This window comes from Centruroides sculpturatus, unplaced genomic scaffold (assembly GCF_000671375.1).
Source record: "Centruroides sculpturatus isolate CEXI.00-Female unplaced genomic scaffold, Cexi_2.0 scaffold573, whole genome shotgun sequence".
Lineage (NCBI taxonomy): Eukaryota > Metazoa > Arthropoda > Arachnida > Scorpiones > Buthidae > Centruroides > Centruroides sculpturatus.
This window is the reverse complement of record NW_019384767.1, coordinates 438,803-453,732: the sequence shown is the minus strand read 5'-3', so window position 1 is coordinate 453,732 and position 14,930 is coordinate 438,803. Positions and strand designations below refer to the sequence as shown.

General features: G+C 28.0%; 1 long non-coding RNA gene across 1 annotated transcript; it reads left to right on the top strand.

Annotated features, from left to right (window-relative positions):
- The first annotated feature begins 418 nt into the window (after positions 1-418).
- Positions 419-11,874, top strand: LOC111628930. The gene is made up of 4 exons (XR_002757249.1): positions 419-614; positions 11,517-11,610; positions 11,682-11,789; positions 11,864-11,874. It is a non-coding gene; the product is annotated as an uncharacterized LOC111628930 (long non-coding RNA).
- The last annotated feature ends 3,056 nt before the right edge of the window (positions 11,875-14,930 follow it).

Genomic DNA, 14,930 nt, shown 5'->3' with positions numbered 1-14,930 from the left:
CTCGTGTATGACCTTAAACATGTAAACTTACTTTTTACATTTTTTTTTTTTACTTTTTAGACGCTGGGTACTCATTATTTTTCTAACATTGTACACTTTTCTGTTTATGAAATTTTTTATGCTAGTTACAATCTCACAGCGATGAAATAAAGCAGCGCAACACGTTAGCGATCTGTCATGGGGTGCCTCTCGGGAGGACTTTCAGTGGAAAACTGGCCCCCTAATTAGTTCTTAGATACATAAGAAAACTGCACATGGTCAGGTCTGAACCCACGACCAACTATCAATGATCAGTGGTTTATCCACTCGGGTACTGTGAGCTCTGCAATCCTACTATATGAATGGTAATGTATCTTTAAATGTAAATCGTTTTTCCGAGGATTGTAAGGATTGGTTGAAAATAGAAATAAAATCTATCAAACTGTTTAAATTAAATATTATAATGGTATAATGTAATATAATACTGTTGTGCATAGAATAATGTTGTGCCATTTTTAAAATAGAGTAAAATTTAATTATTATTTTGAAATTGTTATTAACAGTTCCGTAACTAGGAAGGTACAACGGGTGAGTCCAGAACAAAGAGAGGCCCTAAAATGGAGTATCAAAAAACGGTCAGTATTATATTTTTATTTTCAAATTTTAAATTTTGCCGCCGCGGAGCCAGTTTACTAACTTTTTAATTAAGGTTAAAAAATAACCTACTATTTCTATTACATTTGTTTTTTTTTTATAAATATATTTTTCCAAAAAAAGAGGAAAACTAAAAATCTTGCACAGGTATATGAAAAGATTGTTGCGACATTAACTACTGTCTATCAGTGACCGAATGGTTAAAAACCACAGAACACCGATAGTTGGTTGTGGGTTCGCACCCGATCAACGGGCTGGCCAAATAAAGTTTTCCGGATTTTCTTCACATATCTAACATTTAAAAAGGAGACAGTTTTCCTTAGAAATTCCTCTCGGATGGTACCTCCTCTTGGCAGATCGCCCATGGGTCGCGTTGTTTACTCCATCAATCCAATCCGAAAAAATCTGATCATATATAATCGTCAAATATTATGCAAAGTATAATTTTTTAAAAATGATGATTTAATCATTGGTTTATTTTTATTTAATAACAGAATATTTCACTTTCAATGCAGCTTCCTATACCAAAAATACAATATTTCTATGACCTTAACCGAGATTAATATCTATGATTACATTCTGAAAATCATTTCACTGCTATTCGGACTAGAAATAGTCACCAAATTGAAAATGTATTCAATTCCATCTTCAGCAAAAAAAAAAAAAATAAAGTTGAAGATTATTTGAAGACCAAAGCTATCTTTTGTAATTGGAGCATTCTTTACAATAGGAAGGTAAATAAGAAAATAGTCTATGCTTTATTCCATATAAAAATTGCTTTTAGATAAAAGTCGAACTTTCTTCGTTGATACAACAAAATTCTTCGTTGTAGAAGCTTGAATACTTAAAATAAAATCTAAGATAAAGCAAAGTTGCAAATGAAACCATTCAAAATCAATCATCGACGGTTGTGTTAGACTGTAGCTTCCTTCGGTCTCTTATGACAAAGTATCGTTAGTAGCCATTCTCTTATGTAAATATCTAATTTATCCATTTATCATAATTAACATTTGTTTTTCTCGATAGTAATGCCTTAGAATAATATCTTTCGATATCGATTTGCCTATCTTTGGGGTAAAATTAATGTTTTGATGATTCGCCTCTAGTCTTACGATTACTTAAGAAATTATTATTTTATCATAAGTACCATTAAATTTCTCCTTATCGTCAAGATTATGTTGAATAAAATTTGTGAAAATATCTGGGAATATCCTTTAAATTTTTTCATATAAATTCAGAAAGATTCTTCTATAATTTTTAAATGTTAAATAACTAGATTTTCTATAAAATACTGTTTAAAGATTTAGTTTGGTTTGATGGGATACGACCACGAAACATTTGCTAAGGGGGTACGTATCTTCCGTGAGTACTTTCTATTAGAACCCGACTCCTGTTTAAGTGTTAGATGCGTTAAAAAAACCCAGAAAACTCCAGATCGTTGCGTAATCAGGTGCGAACCCACAATCCATTCAGTGGTTTTATACACTCGGTCACTTGAAGACTGCTATTTAAAGGCATTATGAAAAAACAAAAATAAATTAATTTAAAATTATTCAAATAAATAATTGATCTAAAGTTTTAATGAATTTAATTTTAAATATGTTAAAATTTTAAATTAAGCAATTATTTTAATTAATTTAATTTAAAACTCGCAGAAGAAAAATATAACATTATAACGTGCCAGGTTCGTTTTAAAAATGAACTATAATATTCAGATTTTATGTAAATATATAACAAATTGTTTGTATTTTAAAACTTCACTAAAGAGTTTGAGTAGCTGAATAATGATAAATAAACTTGAAACCTTTATTATTTTAAACTTAATTATTTAGAATAAACAGAACGTTTACTTCAACTTTAAAATGTTTATATATTGAATAAATACTCCTACGTTTATATGCGATAATATATTTTATTTAGAAAATAAAGAATTTTCTTAATGGAAAACGTCTTTAAGTTTTCTGTGTCAATGTTTTTCCAGATAATAAAACATAATAAAACCTTCGATACTGTATTTAGATAAAGAATTTTTATATTCTCGAAATGTTAATATTATTTTTTTACGTACATAACTTTATAAAATTATTTCCATTTTCTGTGTAAAATACTGTATACATAAAACTGTTTAAAACTATAACAAAGCTTATCATATTATTAATAGTTTTATGTGTGCAGGGCCTCGAAAGTTTGGTATAAAGACGATGATAGAGCGGATCCTAAGTGGCCTCTACCCTATTAATTTATAGAAATAGACCAATATGGACTCTAAGTTTTTACCGAGTAAGGGAAAAATCCCCAGCTTCCCTCTCGACAGTCCTTGCATTTGCATATAACATCAAGCATGTTAACATGCCTTTGTCATTTGTGGAAGGAAAGTCTAGTATGTATGTTTCATCAGGTCACTCATATACAAGACAGTAGAGAAAATCATATAATACAGGTGTGACCAAACTTTTATCCCTTAGGGGCTACTTTTTTGGTAAAATATAGTCTGCGGGCAACTATGAATATGGGCAAACAATTTTAGGATTTTTATATGCGCATGCGTTAACATTCATTTGCATTGTTTATCGGGATAAATACAAACACTATGGGTACCTTGCACAGACAGTCTATTATTGTAAGAATAAATTATTAAATTAAGATTTTTAAACATTAATTTAAGTGAAAGCAAATTGTTCAACTTTAGATTCACGAGCTACTTCCAAAACCTTTGCGGTCGGCCGGTCGACCGCGGTCTACGTGTTGGCCATCCCTGATATAATAGACTATAGAGGTAGGACTACCGAGGACTGTTCCCGGGTTACGTTTTTATTAATGCACAAAAATATGTTGATAAAATATTCAATTCATATTTAAAACTGCTTAATACAAGTGTTTTATGTTTCAAAAACATGTTGAAAGACTTTTACGTAGTGCTTAGAAGAAAGAAGAAAATCTATGTAAAAACTCAATAAAATGTTCTTTAATTTCAGAATTTAGCTGCTGATACGCTGAAAAAGATCTGTTTTACTCAGGTTATGTTACAGAATTGGTGCCCAAAAAGTCTTCCGATTCCGCCTTAGACATGCTTTCGGCTTGAGATAATATTCTATAGAAAATCTTTCCGTTCCGAGATTTTTTTTCCGTTTAGACAGGTTTATGATTTTATTTTAAACAAGTTTTTACTGTATTAATAATTTTGTGTGTATTTTCTCTACAAAATTACGCAAATTGAAATACGTCGCCATTTTTTTCTTTCTTGTAAACAGAATAATGTAGAAAGTTTTCATTTTAAAATAAGAAAAAAAAATTAAACATTCTCATTCCTTCCCTGAAGCGAAAACTAAAGGAATTTCTATCATCAAGAGGTCATATGACTTATGTGGCCCACGTAAACATGAAAGTTCGGAACCTTTCTTTATATTTCCCCGTTTAAATAAATTAAAAGGGTGTATATCTTAAAAAAAAAAANTATCTTTATTTACTTACTTATTATTTATTTGTAAATAACATATGCTTTAATTACTGGCATTTTATATATTTCTTGTATATGTAGGTTATCGATTTTCACATCTTATCCTGTTTTCCATTAAACTCAATCCATATATATAACAAATAAATTGAACAGTGTATTGGGACAATAATATATCCGCATCACAAAGACAAACTATTATTATATGCTCGAAACTGAAGAAAATAGACTACTTGGAACTCTTATTTTGTATCTAGACTATGCATACTGAATATATGAACTGTAAAGAAATAAAAAGTTTTATTAAATTTAATTCACATGAAGGAAGTATTCCAAATTCGGACTTCTAAATATAAAGAGAATTTTATTAAAAGAAAAAAAATATTTTTACTGCTTTTTTCATTTCATGTTTTTTCTCGTAAATTTCATGGCCAAAGCCATAGAATTTGTGAGAATAAAGATGAATTTCTATGACTAAACCATAGAATTTGCGAGGAAAAAGATGAAATGAAGAAAGGCTGTAAAAATATTTCTTCCATGTTAGTTTCTTATTTTTTTCTTCTTCCATCGTCTGTCATTGTTTTTAATCTAAATATTAAAAAAAATACATAATTACTCGAACTCAAAATAATGTTAAAAAATAGAGATTCTACTTTGAAAGAGCTTAGAAAAAAGAAATGTTTTGGAACAGCGTAGCATCGTTACTTATGATGTGTGAGAATCGGTTAACAAAGCATATAATTCGTTAATTTTATTCAACTACTACATGTTAATAATGAGAAACGAGTGCTTGCCTGTTTAAAAGTAAAATGATGACTCCACAAAATCACATTTCAATAATTTCATGGATAACAGGATGAAAATCTATACACTTTTAACAGATGAAAAATCGGAACTGAGTAATAACGATTTCATTGGTTAATGACAAGATTGTGAAGTATTTACTCCATTTAACGCAACTTTGCAACACATTTTTGGAGAAATAATTTAAATCCTATTTAGGATTAGAGTTCGACTTTGATGTTTTTCCTATATTTTTAATATAAAATGCATGTTATGTAAATCGATTAGTACTCATAAAGAAAAAGCAATTAAATTATGGATAATTGAGTTGTTTCTACTCTTTCCTCCATGTGGACACTAAGAGGGACTTTTAAACAGGCCAATAATAGGTTCGACCGGGTCCACAATGAGGTTGCGGATGGTGAGAGACGGGACAAGATATATACGGAATGGATCAACTCCTGAAACTTTCTGGGATTTTTCGACCCGTCTGAATTCGTTCTTGGATGCCCCTAAGCGATACATTAACCACTCGGCCATCCTCTCTCTCTGTCCGATTGATGGAGTAGTGAACATTTATACGTCAATTTATACGTTATTGCTTCGGTTTTACAGTGAGAAATTCTAAAAAATGGCGTAAAAAATTTATGTAAAAATGTGCACTGTCCCAACCCATTGAACAAATCTATGATGTGTAGTTGCTCCAAACCGGTTTTAACTGTTCTGAAAATAATTCAAATATATCTTGGTTAACTGATTTTTAAGCCATAGTGATATTCAGAATATTTTTATTTATTCATTTTTATTTATTTCATTGCATTTTTCGTTATTTTTATACGTTTATATCCATTTATTAAATTTCTGAGATAATATTACAAACTTTCTCCATAATAAAGTTCGTAATATATTCTCAATAATATAAAAAATAATATTATAATATTAAGAATAAAAATATTAATAAATTAATATTTTTATTATTGATATTATCATCATAAAGTGTAAACAACTGAAATGAAATTTCAATTTTAATCTTCGAATTATTAATTCTCTGTAAAACTAACTTTAATATAAACAGATACAAATCAATAAAATTTAATTTATTTCAAATTCTGTAGAAAAGGTAGAGTTCTAAGGTTCTTCATTGTTTTCTACTCTAATAAAACGAAACATGCATGTCATGAGATTACCAAATCTTCTATAAATTTAGTCTAGATACAATCGAACCTCTGATAGCGGTCACCTCTGATCAGCATCCATTTTTCAGAAACTACTTTTTTTTTTGTTTAATATGCATACAAAATATTCTCCAAACAGACTCCATCTTTAAAAAATATGGCCATTTTTATGTTCCCGTCAGTGGCCGTTGTTTACAGGTTTTACTGTATTTAGATTTATAAGAAAATAAAGAATTAAAGAACTCATCATTTTGTTTCATCATCGCATGCTTTATTGACGAATGATATATGAAGACCTACATAAAGGGAACAGCCAGTAGGGCACTTTGCTTCGTTTCCCGGACACAGAATACTCCTAAAATTTCGTTTTCAATATGTAAAAAACGTGTTTTAAAATAACTTTTTAGTCTTGTTTGTTTTATTGATTTTATTCTATATCTTTATGGCTTTCTGAAAAAAGGAAACATCAAATTTATGATTGGCCTGGACCCGTTCTCATCTTTTTGACGCTCTCTCTCTCTCTCTCTAAAACTTATATAAATGTATCTAAAACTTGTAGTTTTATCGATATAAAATCTCAAAAATATAATGATAAATGTAATAATAACGCTTTTAATAAATGCACGTACAGTACATTTTTAAGTATCGTATCATTCGACTTTTACTATTAAAAACTTGAAGTTGAGATTGTTAGATAAAGACAAACAAATGAACGATCTAATTTAAAAAATCAATACTTGAAAACACTGTTTAATTATACAGCAAAGAATGATTTGTTGAAGACAAATCCGTTGGCGGAGGCTTATAATTACAGTCGAACCTCTTAACAACGGCCATCTCTGAACGGCGAACATTTTTTCAGAAACGTATCTTTTCGAAATGCATGCAAAATAACCTTCGAACAACGGAGATTTTTATATTTCCATTAGTAGCCATTGTATTTAAATTTATTGCTTTCTTATTAAGAAATGAATGATATTAACTCTACTTTTATAAATAATAATATTTTAATTATCTTACTGATAATTAAAATTTTTCAAAATTTTTATTTAAAAAAAATGCAAATGGTAGCTGTCAGCTACATTCATTCGCGTATGATTTCTATTATAATTAATCAAATTTCTAAACTTATTTTGTAATTTATTTATAGCTAATTTTTTGGAAATTTATAAAGTTAACGATAACAAGTTACAAATTATTATCAAGAATGACAGAAAATACTATCAATAGACAATTGTAGGCATTAGGTCAAGAGGAAACATCAGAAATAGATGGAGGAAGAGGAGGAAGAAATAGAAGAATCCGATTAAAGTGGACTTGGAAAAACTACGAAGGCATTGAAAGTAATGGATAAAAAAAGAATATGATAAAATAAATTTTAAAAAATACACAGTACAATAACTAGAGCCTATATCGAGAAGCCAAATTTAAACGTCAAATCTACATTAATCCCTGTGTAATGAAGAGTAAACTCTTAGATAATGTATATATATGTGTGTATAAGTGAGTTTTTCACATTCAATTAAATAAATAATAAAATCTTATTTAAAAAATAAAAAACAGTATTTGACAATGCCTTAATTATACACAAAATTTTAATCTATTTATTTATTTTTTTAAATGCCTTAATACGTAGTATATAAAACGGCTATAGTTTAATTCTTTGAATAAATTTAAAATATTGAAATATTTTTAAGATATTAAATATTTGTCTTTAAAGAAAGAATTTCGCTTAAGAAAGAATTTTTTATATTTTTTTTGTCTGACTCAATGTTTTTCGAGCCGAGAAAAGAATAGGAATTATGAAGAGAAATATAAACGGAATTGTCAAACTCAATTCTGCTTACGTCAGCGGAATACACAACTTTTGCTGACGTCAACAAAATGAGGATAAATAAACATAAAGTTTTTCGCCAACAGATGTCGCCTATCACGAACGATGTTATTGACAAACTGAAAATTTAAATATAAAATAACCAATCCGGTAAAATTTCCCATACTTACATTATTTTCCAATGATCTAATAATAAATGCTATTGGATGGATATTTTTAAATAAATATAGAAAAATTCTGCTGTAGTTTTCTTTTAATATTAATTAAAATTTCTAAATTTTATAATTATTTTAAACTAAAATATACAGTGAAATCTCTGAGCAGCGGTCATTGTTGATAGGTTATTTTGAAGGTTGCTTTCAATTTTCAATTATAATTTTCTATTAAATGCAGATAAAGAGTAAGTTTTTAAAATATTTTATTAATTATAAAATGTATTTCAATTTTTTCATAGATTATTTTTATGTTTTCTATTTTTGAGTGTTATTTTTATACATTCAACCTTGAAAAACTGCTCTGACGGGAACATACAATCTGGCCATTGTTTGGAGGTTCGCCTGTATTATTAAAATATGGTAAAATATAGGATATAAGGAAATTCAAGAGTTTAATCTCTGGAAAATTTATTACTGAATTGCCTAATGGCTTAGACAAATTTAAAATAAATTTTAAAGTTAGAACAATCGATTTTTCAGAAATTAAATGTCTAAAATTCGTTGCATAAATACAGAGTGGTCAAAAATGAGTTATCAGTGTTTTATTTATTTATTTATTTATATTTTTGTGTTTCCCGTATAAATGAATTTAGATCAGCGTGTTTCTATATAATTAGTGAGAATATAAAAAGTATAAATAAGTACTTAGCTAGTTAAATAAGAGATCCATTTAGTCTTTACAATGGTTAGTTGACTTTTGGGCTGTCTATATTATACATTATTATGGACCTGTGTATATATTATTATTATTGTTAATTTTTTGTTATCATTTATATATTTTTAATTGTTTAAACCATTTATAATAAATTATTATCAGATTTAAGTAATCGCTGATAGATGTAATATATAAAATAGCATCAATAAAAAATTAAAATAATAAGAAGAAAGTTATGCTTTCATCATCGTCTCTTAAATATATTTTATTTTTGTGTTTTAAAATAGCTAGAAATTGCAGGATAATAGGAAAATAATGTTAATTTTCTATGAGAATGGAAAGAAAAAATTGTTATAAATTGGATACTCGTTCTATAAAAACGTATTCAATTTACGGGCTCACCAGTGGCCGAGTGGATAAAATCACTAAACACTGGGTGGATTCGCTAGCCAACGGACTGGCCACGTAACGTTTTCCGTGTTTTCTTCACGTGTATAAAGCCTAAAAAGGAGCCAGTTTTCCATATAATGTCCTCTCCAGACATTGTTTTGCCTTCTTCCATCAATCCAATCTAATTTAGAGAAACTATTAACTAACTTTCTAAGCAATTTTAATTACATATTAATAAAATATACACTTAATGTAATCTTATAAAATACATTATAAGATACAATCATTATACATTCCTCATTACAAGAAATCCTAAATGACATTTTAAAAGTTAAAAATGCATTGTTTTTATTATACAGTATATGTAATATTATAACATTAGATGGGTGTATAGGATATAGGAGAATTCAACTTAAAAGGCTTTACTACATTTTATGTAATTTTTTTTACGTTGAAATTAATAACGTTTGATACCGTATAAAATATATTGAATGCAAGTTGAACACAAGTTGAAAAAAATGAAAACTTATTAAAGCTAAAGCTTCATTTTTCTTCTTTTAGTTACTGTATAATTGATCTTGTTTTATTATTTCATGTGTTTTCTGTGTAGTATTAAATATATATAGAATTATCTATATATAAGAATGACTGAAGAAATACGATATTTTATATTTAACGATGAAAAATATCTTATAATTTAACAATTTTCTTTTCTATTTTTTTTAATATTTATATTCTTTAGTATTATTTTTTTTCATTTCTTTATAAAATTTTTAAATGATTATTTCAACTATACATTGAAATTTCTGAACAACGCCCACTGATCGAAATAAAAAATTGGCCGTTTTTGGGAGGTTTGACTGTAAAAATCGCCGTTTAGGGGTGTCTATTATTGAAGGTTTGGCTGTAATTAATTTTGTAGTTAATTATTATAATTTAAATATTTTGTTTTTGAAATTTATAAAATTTAGAGAATTTGGTGAATTTTTCCTTTATTTTATAATTTTTTAATTTTTTATATAGCTGTTACAATGTTATTTTAATTAAAGAAGATAAAAAGTATATTAATATAATGAGGATGCATAAATTCTTTGTAAAGAATATTAAAGCAATTCAGGCTTTTGATACATAATGTAACTCTTAAATTAACTGAAAAGATACTTAATTCTTTGAAAAAATTAATAGTAGTTTGTTTAAGTTACTTTAATTTCGTTCAGTTAATTTACTTTTATGGTAACAACCGTTAGAATTTAACATATTTCGGGCCACTAAACATAGGAATCTTTTAGTAGAATTACTGGAAAGTTGCAAAATTATCATCGCTGAAAGAAGAGTAAGTCTGCAATAATAATTAATTTGGACATTATTAAAATTAATTATTATTATTATTATTTAGCGAAATATCTGTCTCTTGCAACAATTATTTAATGCTTAGTTGAAAAAGAGATCTTAAACTAGATGATAAATCATTAATTATGGAGGATATTTACAGAGAAATTTGTATAAATAAATGATTTTTATTATATTCATGAGATAAAAGTATTATTATTTTAATCTATAACGATTAAAGTATTTAATTCTTATAAATCTTGTTAAGTAGCCATATTTTCACCAGCTGTTACGTAAGAAGGAAAATATTGTAATCCGTCTTGACTCTCAATGTTTTTTGCATTTTTAGAAGTTTTAAGGCTTCTAATTCCGAAAACATCAAACAATATACATATTAAAATTCTAGTGTATGTATGTGTGATAGCCTACAGTTTGCTTTAGGTTATATCTCAGGACCCCATAGACCAAAAATTTTTGAAATTTGGCAGGAATTCTTCCATATATGGGTTATTTTGCAATTACATTTTGAAGATTATAAAGCAAGATGGAGGAGAGACTGAAATTGTATAAAGTTGTATATCCAGTGAAATCAAGCAATAAAAATACTCGTACGACTTTCCTAGCTTATTGAAAACAAATATTATTGTCGTTAATGATTAAAAAAAAAATAGTCCTATTCTCAAAAATAAGACTTTCCTGGTCCCCTTCATCCTGTTCAAGTTCTGGAAAAGTCGTTAACCTTCATCATTGATATGATTGTACCATATACAGTAAACTTAATTATTATCAATTTGATATGATAAATAATTTGTTTAAATAATTTCAATCTGTTGTAATACTTTTATAAAATAATTTATATAAAGGCTAATAAGTAGGCTAAAGAATATTTTCACTTTCAAACTCAAATTGAATAGTTTAACATCTCTTGTTCAAATAAAAATTTTTCTCATTAAATTTACTGTTTAATGTATTTGATGAGAAAATATTCCGTATTATATTTCACAATCATTTATTTATATTAAAATATTTTAATTACTTAATTATACAGTTGCAGACATCGCAGAAACTAACGAAAGCAAGAAATCAAGACATCTGACCACCGACGAATTAATTTCAAATGCATTCCTTTTTCTACTTTTAAAGTATATTTTAAATACCTCTAAACGCTTGTTTATTGCCGAAAATTCTAGTGATTAATGTTGCTTAATTTCAGATACGAAACTAAAAGTACAGCTCTTGCTTTCTGCACCATGATGCTGGTTAACTATCCGGAAGTGCAAGAGAATATCAGAGGAGAAGTAAATGGACTGCTCGGGAGAGAGTCAGTAACTTGTCTCGAGAGATTAAATAATTAATTGTCATATAATTGTATAATTATTTTCCTTTCATATTTAGGTATGTCTTAATTATGACTTTGTATACAAATTACAATGTGTAGTTGCTGCCTTTTATAGGTACAATACAGCCAAACCTCTAAATAATGACCACTGACCGGAAAAATCTTGGTCGTTGTTCGAAGATTTCAAAAAGAAACCGTTCCTGAAAAAATGGCCGCCGTTTACAGGTGGCCGTGTGTGGGAAATGTCGTTATTGGAGATTCATAAATATGAAAAAATAGCCGCATAAACGATATAAAACAAAAAGAAAACATAAAAAAAATCGGTCGTTGTTCGAAGGTGGCCGCTGTTTGGAAGTTATTTTTCATTAGAAAAAAAAACGTTCCTGAAAAGAGTGGCTGCTGTTTAGAGATGGGCGCTGTTGGAAAGAGACCTTTGTTGGAGGTTCTACGATATTACATTTACATATAACCATAAAGTATACTCTCGATTATCTGGCTTGCGGATTATCCATGCTTACGTTTTGCTAAAAATTTACATCAAGAATACAAATATTAGCATTAAAATTTTTAAAAATCTGCTTTGTTAACTCCTGACAATTAAAATGGTATGTGGAGCGTCAGAACGTTCTGAACGTCAAGGCATAAATTATCAATAAATGGCTCAATATGTACAGTTGATCCTTAAACAATAAGGGTTTACTTATGTTTATACTGTGTTTTTATTTTTTTTCATTAAATAAGTTGTAAAATTGTATGAAGAAAATATTTTGAATTATTTCTTTACCAATAAATCATTATTATCGTAGAATTAATAACGTTTTATGAGAATATCTTTCCGACAACCTCTCATTGTCGGTTAATAGTAAAGTAAAACCTGGGTAAACCGGAATCGCACCGTACCGAATATTTTTCTGGTTTGGTAGGTTTCCGTTTTGGACCTATTTAACAGGTTGTTTCGTTTCGAAGATTTTTCCTGTTTAGGCAGGCTTCAATTTTACTTGGGTTTCGTTATGGACAGGTTTTATGGTACAAGAAATTAATTATGAGCTGCGTGGCGTTAGTTCTTTACATTTTTCTGAACTTAATGTTAATGAGTTACCTTTCTCAAGACGTATTTTATTCATAATATACAAACTATTGATTTAGATTTAAAATGAAATTATAAACTGAATAAAAGAAAAATCGATTAGCTGTCATTAAAACAGACTTGTGGATTACCTGTTTCCAACTTATCCATACCTCCACTACCGGTAATTAGTTGTGATAATCGGGAGTACACTGTATTTTCAAATAATTTCAAGTTGTTTCAGTAATTTCAGTATTCTATATTCAATTTTATTTTAAAATATTCAATATTTTGAATTTAATAAACGATGAATTTCGTTAGAGTTTTGAATTTTTGTAGCTACCATTTGACAAAATAGAGGCACTTTTCTTTATAGAAATAAGAAAATTTTAGTAAAATATTTTTAAAATTTCAATTTTATAAATCGAGAAACTGCAGAGAATTTTCCAATATTCTAATATAAAAATTCCTAAGGATATTGCTATTCAGATTTCAATTTATCTATTGTTATTATACCAAGAAGATTATTGGTATGAAGCGAAACAATTTATTTCCAAAAAGATAAAATATTTTCGAGTTATGCTTTTTGATAATTTTTGAAAATAAAAATAAATTTTCGTTAGAAAACTGCAGCAAAAACAGTCCAATGGCTTGACACGTTTGGATCTGGTCCAAGAAACTGCATTGGAATGGGATTTGCCCAGATGGAAGCTAAAATGGCTAAAGCCGAAACATTAAATTATAAAAACTTTATTTAAAATCACTTTATTCACTTNAGTAGAAAAATAATTAACATTTTAAAATTATTTTCTGATATATTACATATATTCGTATAGGGAAAGAAAGCAGATTTCACAGTTTAATGATGAGCTCTTCAAACCATTTCAAAACTTGGTTAGAGTAGATAGATGATGGATTTCAGATAGTTCGACAGGAGAATTTTGGAGCAAGCAATTGTAGTGTTACAAGACGTGTTACATTATTTAAAGTTTTTGGAATTCATAGTTCGGATTCTGGGATCGTTCATAAATTACGACGCTTTATAATACTTTTTAACTACTATTGTAATAATCAGTAACGTTGTCGTACAGACCTAACCCCAAAATTACGTAACGTATATCCTGATCGACTCCCTTAATTGTACTATGAGATATTACATAGAACGGGGTACTTAACGTTACATTATGTTATTAATTACATGTATAACGAACAAAGCAGTGACTTAAATAGTATGGCTCTCTAAGCAACACTTCAAAAATAAAAATAAACCCAAGGGTTAAGACCCCAGCATTACGTAAAGTTTTTGTAAATTGTAAGTAAACCCACCCATGCATACCCAGCACGCAATCTGCGTTACGTAATTTATGAACAGCTTCTGTACTTCCAGTTACAAAGGAGATATTTACAACCTTTCCTTGACTAGTTATAATGCGATTTAGTTTGGTCCGAAAACCTGTGGTGGAGAAAATTTAGAGGATCTATCACAAGGTTTCCAGACATATTATAGTCTACACCGTTTGTAACATTGGAGTTAGTGTACCTTTTGGGAACTAATGTAACTAGACAAGCCTATTTAAAACTTCTTAGCATGAACAAAATATTTAGATGCTATAATGCATACTGCAAGATCTAGATTACCTAGATCCTGAAGTGATTAGTATGGATCTAGGCGTAGAAAAATAGATAAATATATTTTTTTTAATTTTAGAAATAAATATATTAATTTTTATAATATAATATTGTTTTTACAGTTAAACAAAGAAACTATTAATAAAAGATGCGTACATAAGTGAAAATAAAAAGTCATGTAATTCTATAATGAAAATTAAACTTTGTTGCAAAAGAAAATCCATACAATTAATTAATTTTACAATATGTTTTGTGAATTTTCAGTTTCTGATAAAAGTTTTGAATTCTGCCATTGGGAGTTGATCTTTAATAGGTTATATAGATAAAACTCTAGAGATAATTCTAATTTATAATTAGTGTAAAGAACTTTAGTTAAATTCGAATTAATTAAGATAAAAGTAAGAAGTTTAAATTTATGAACCAGCTTA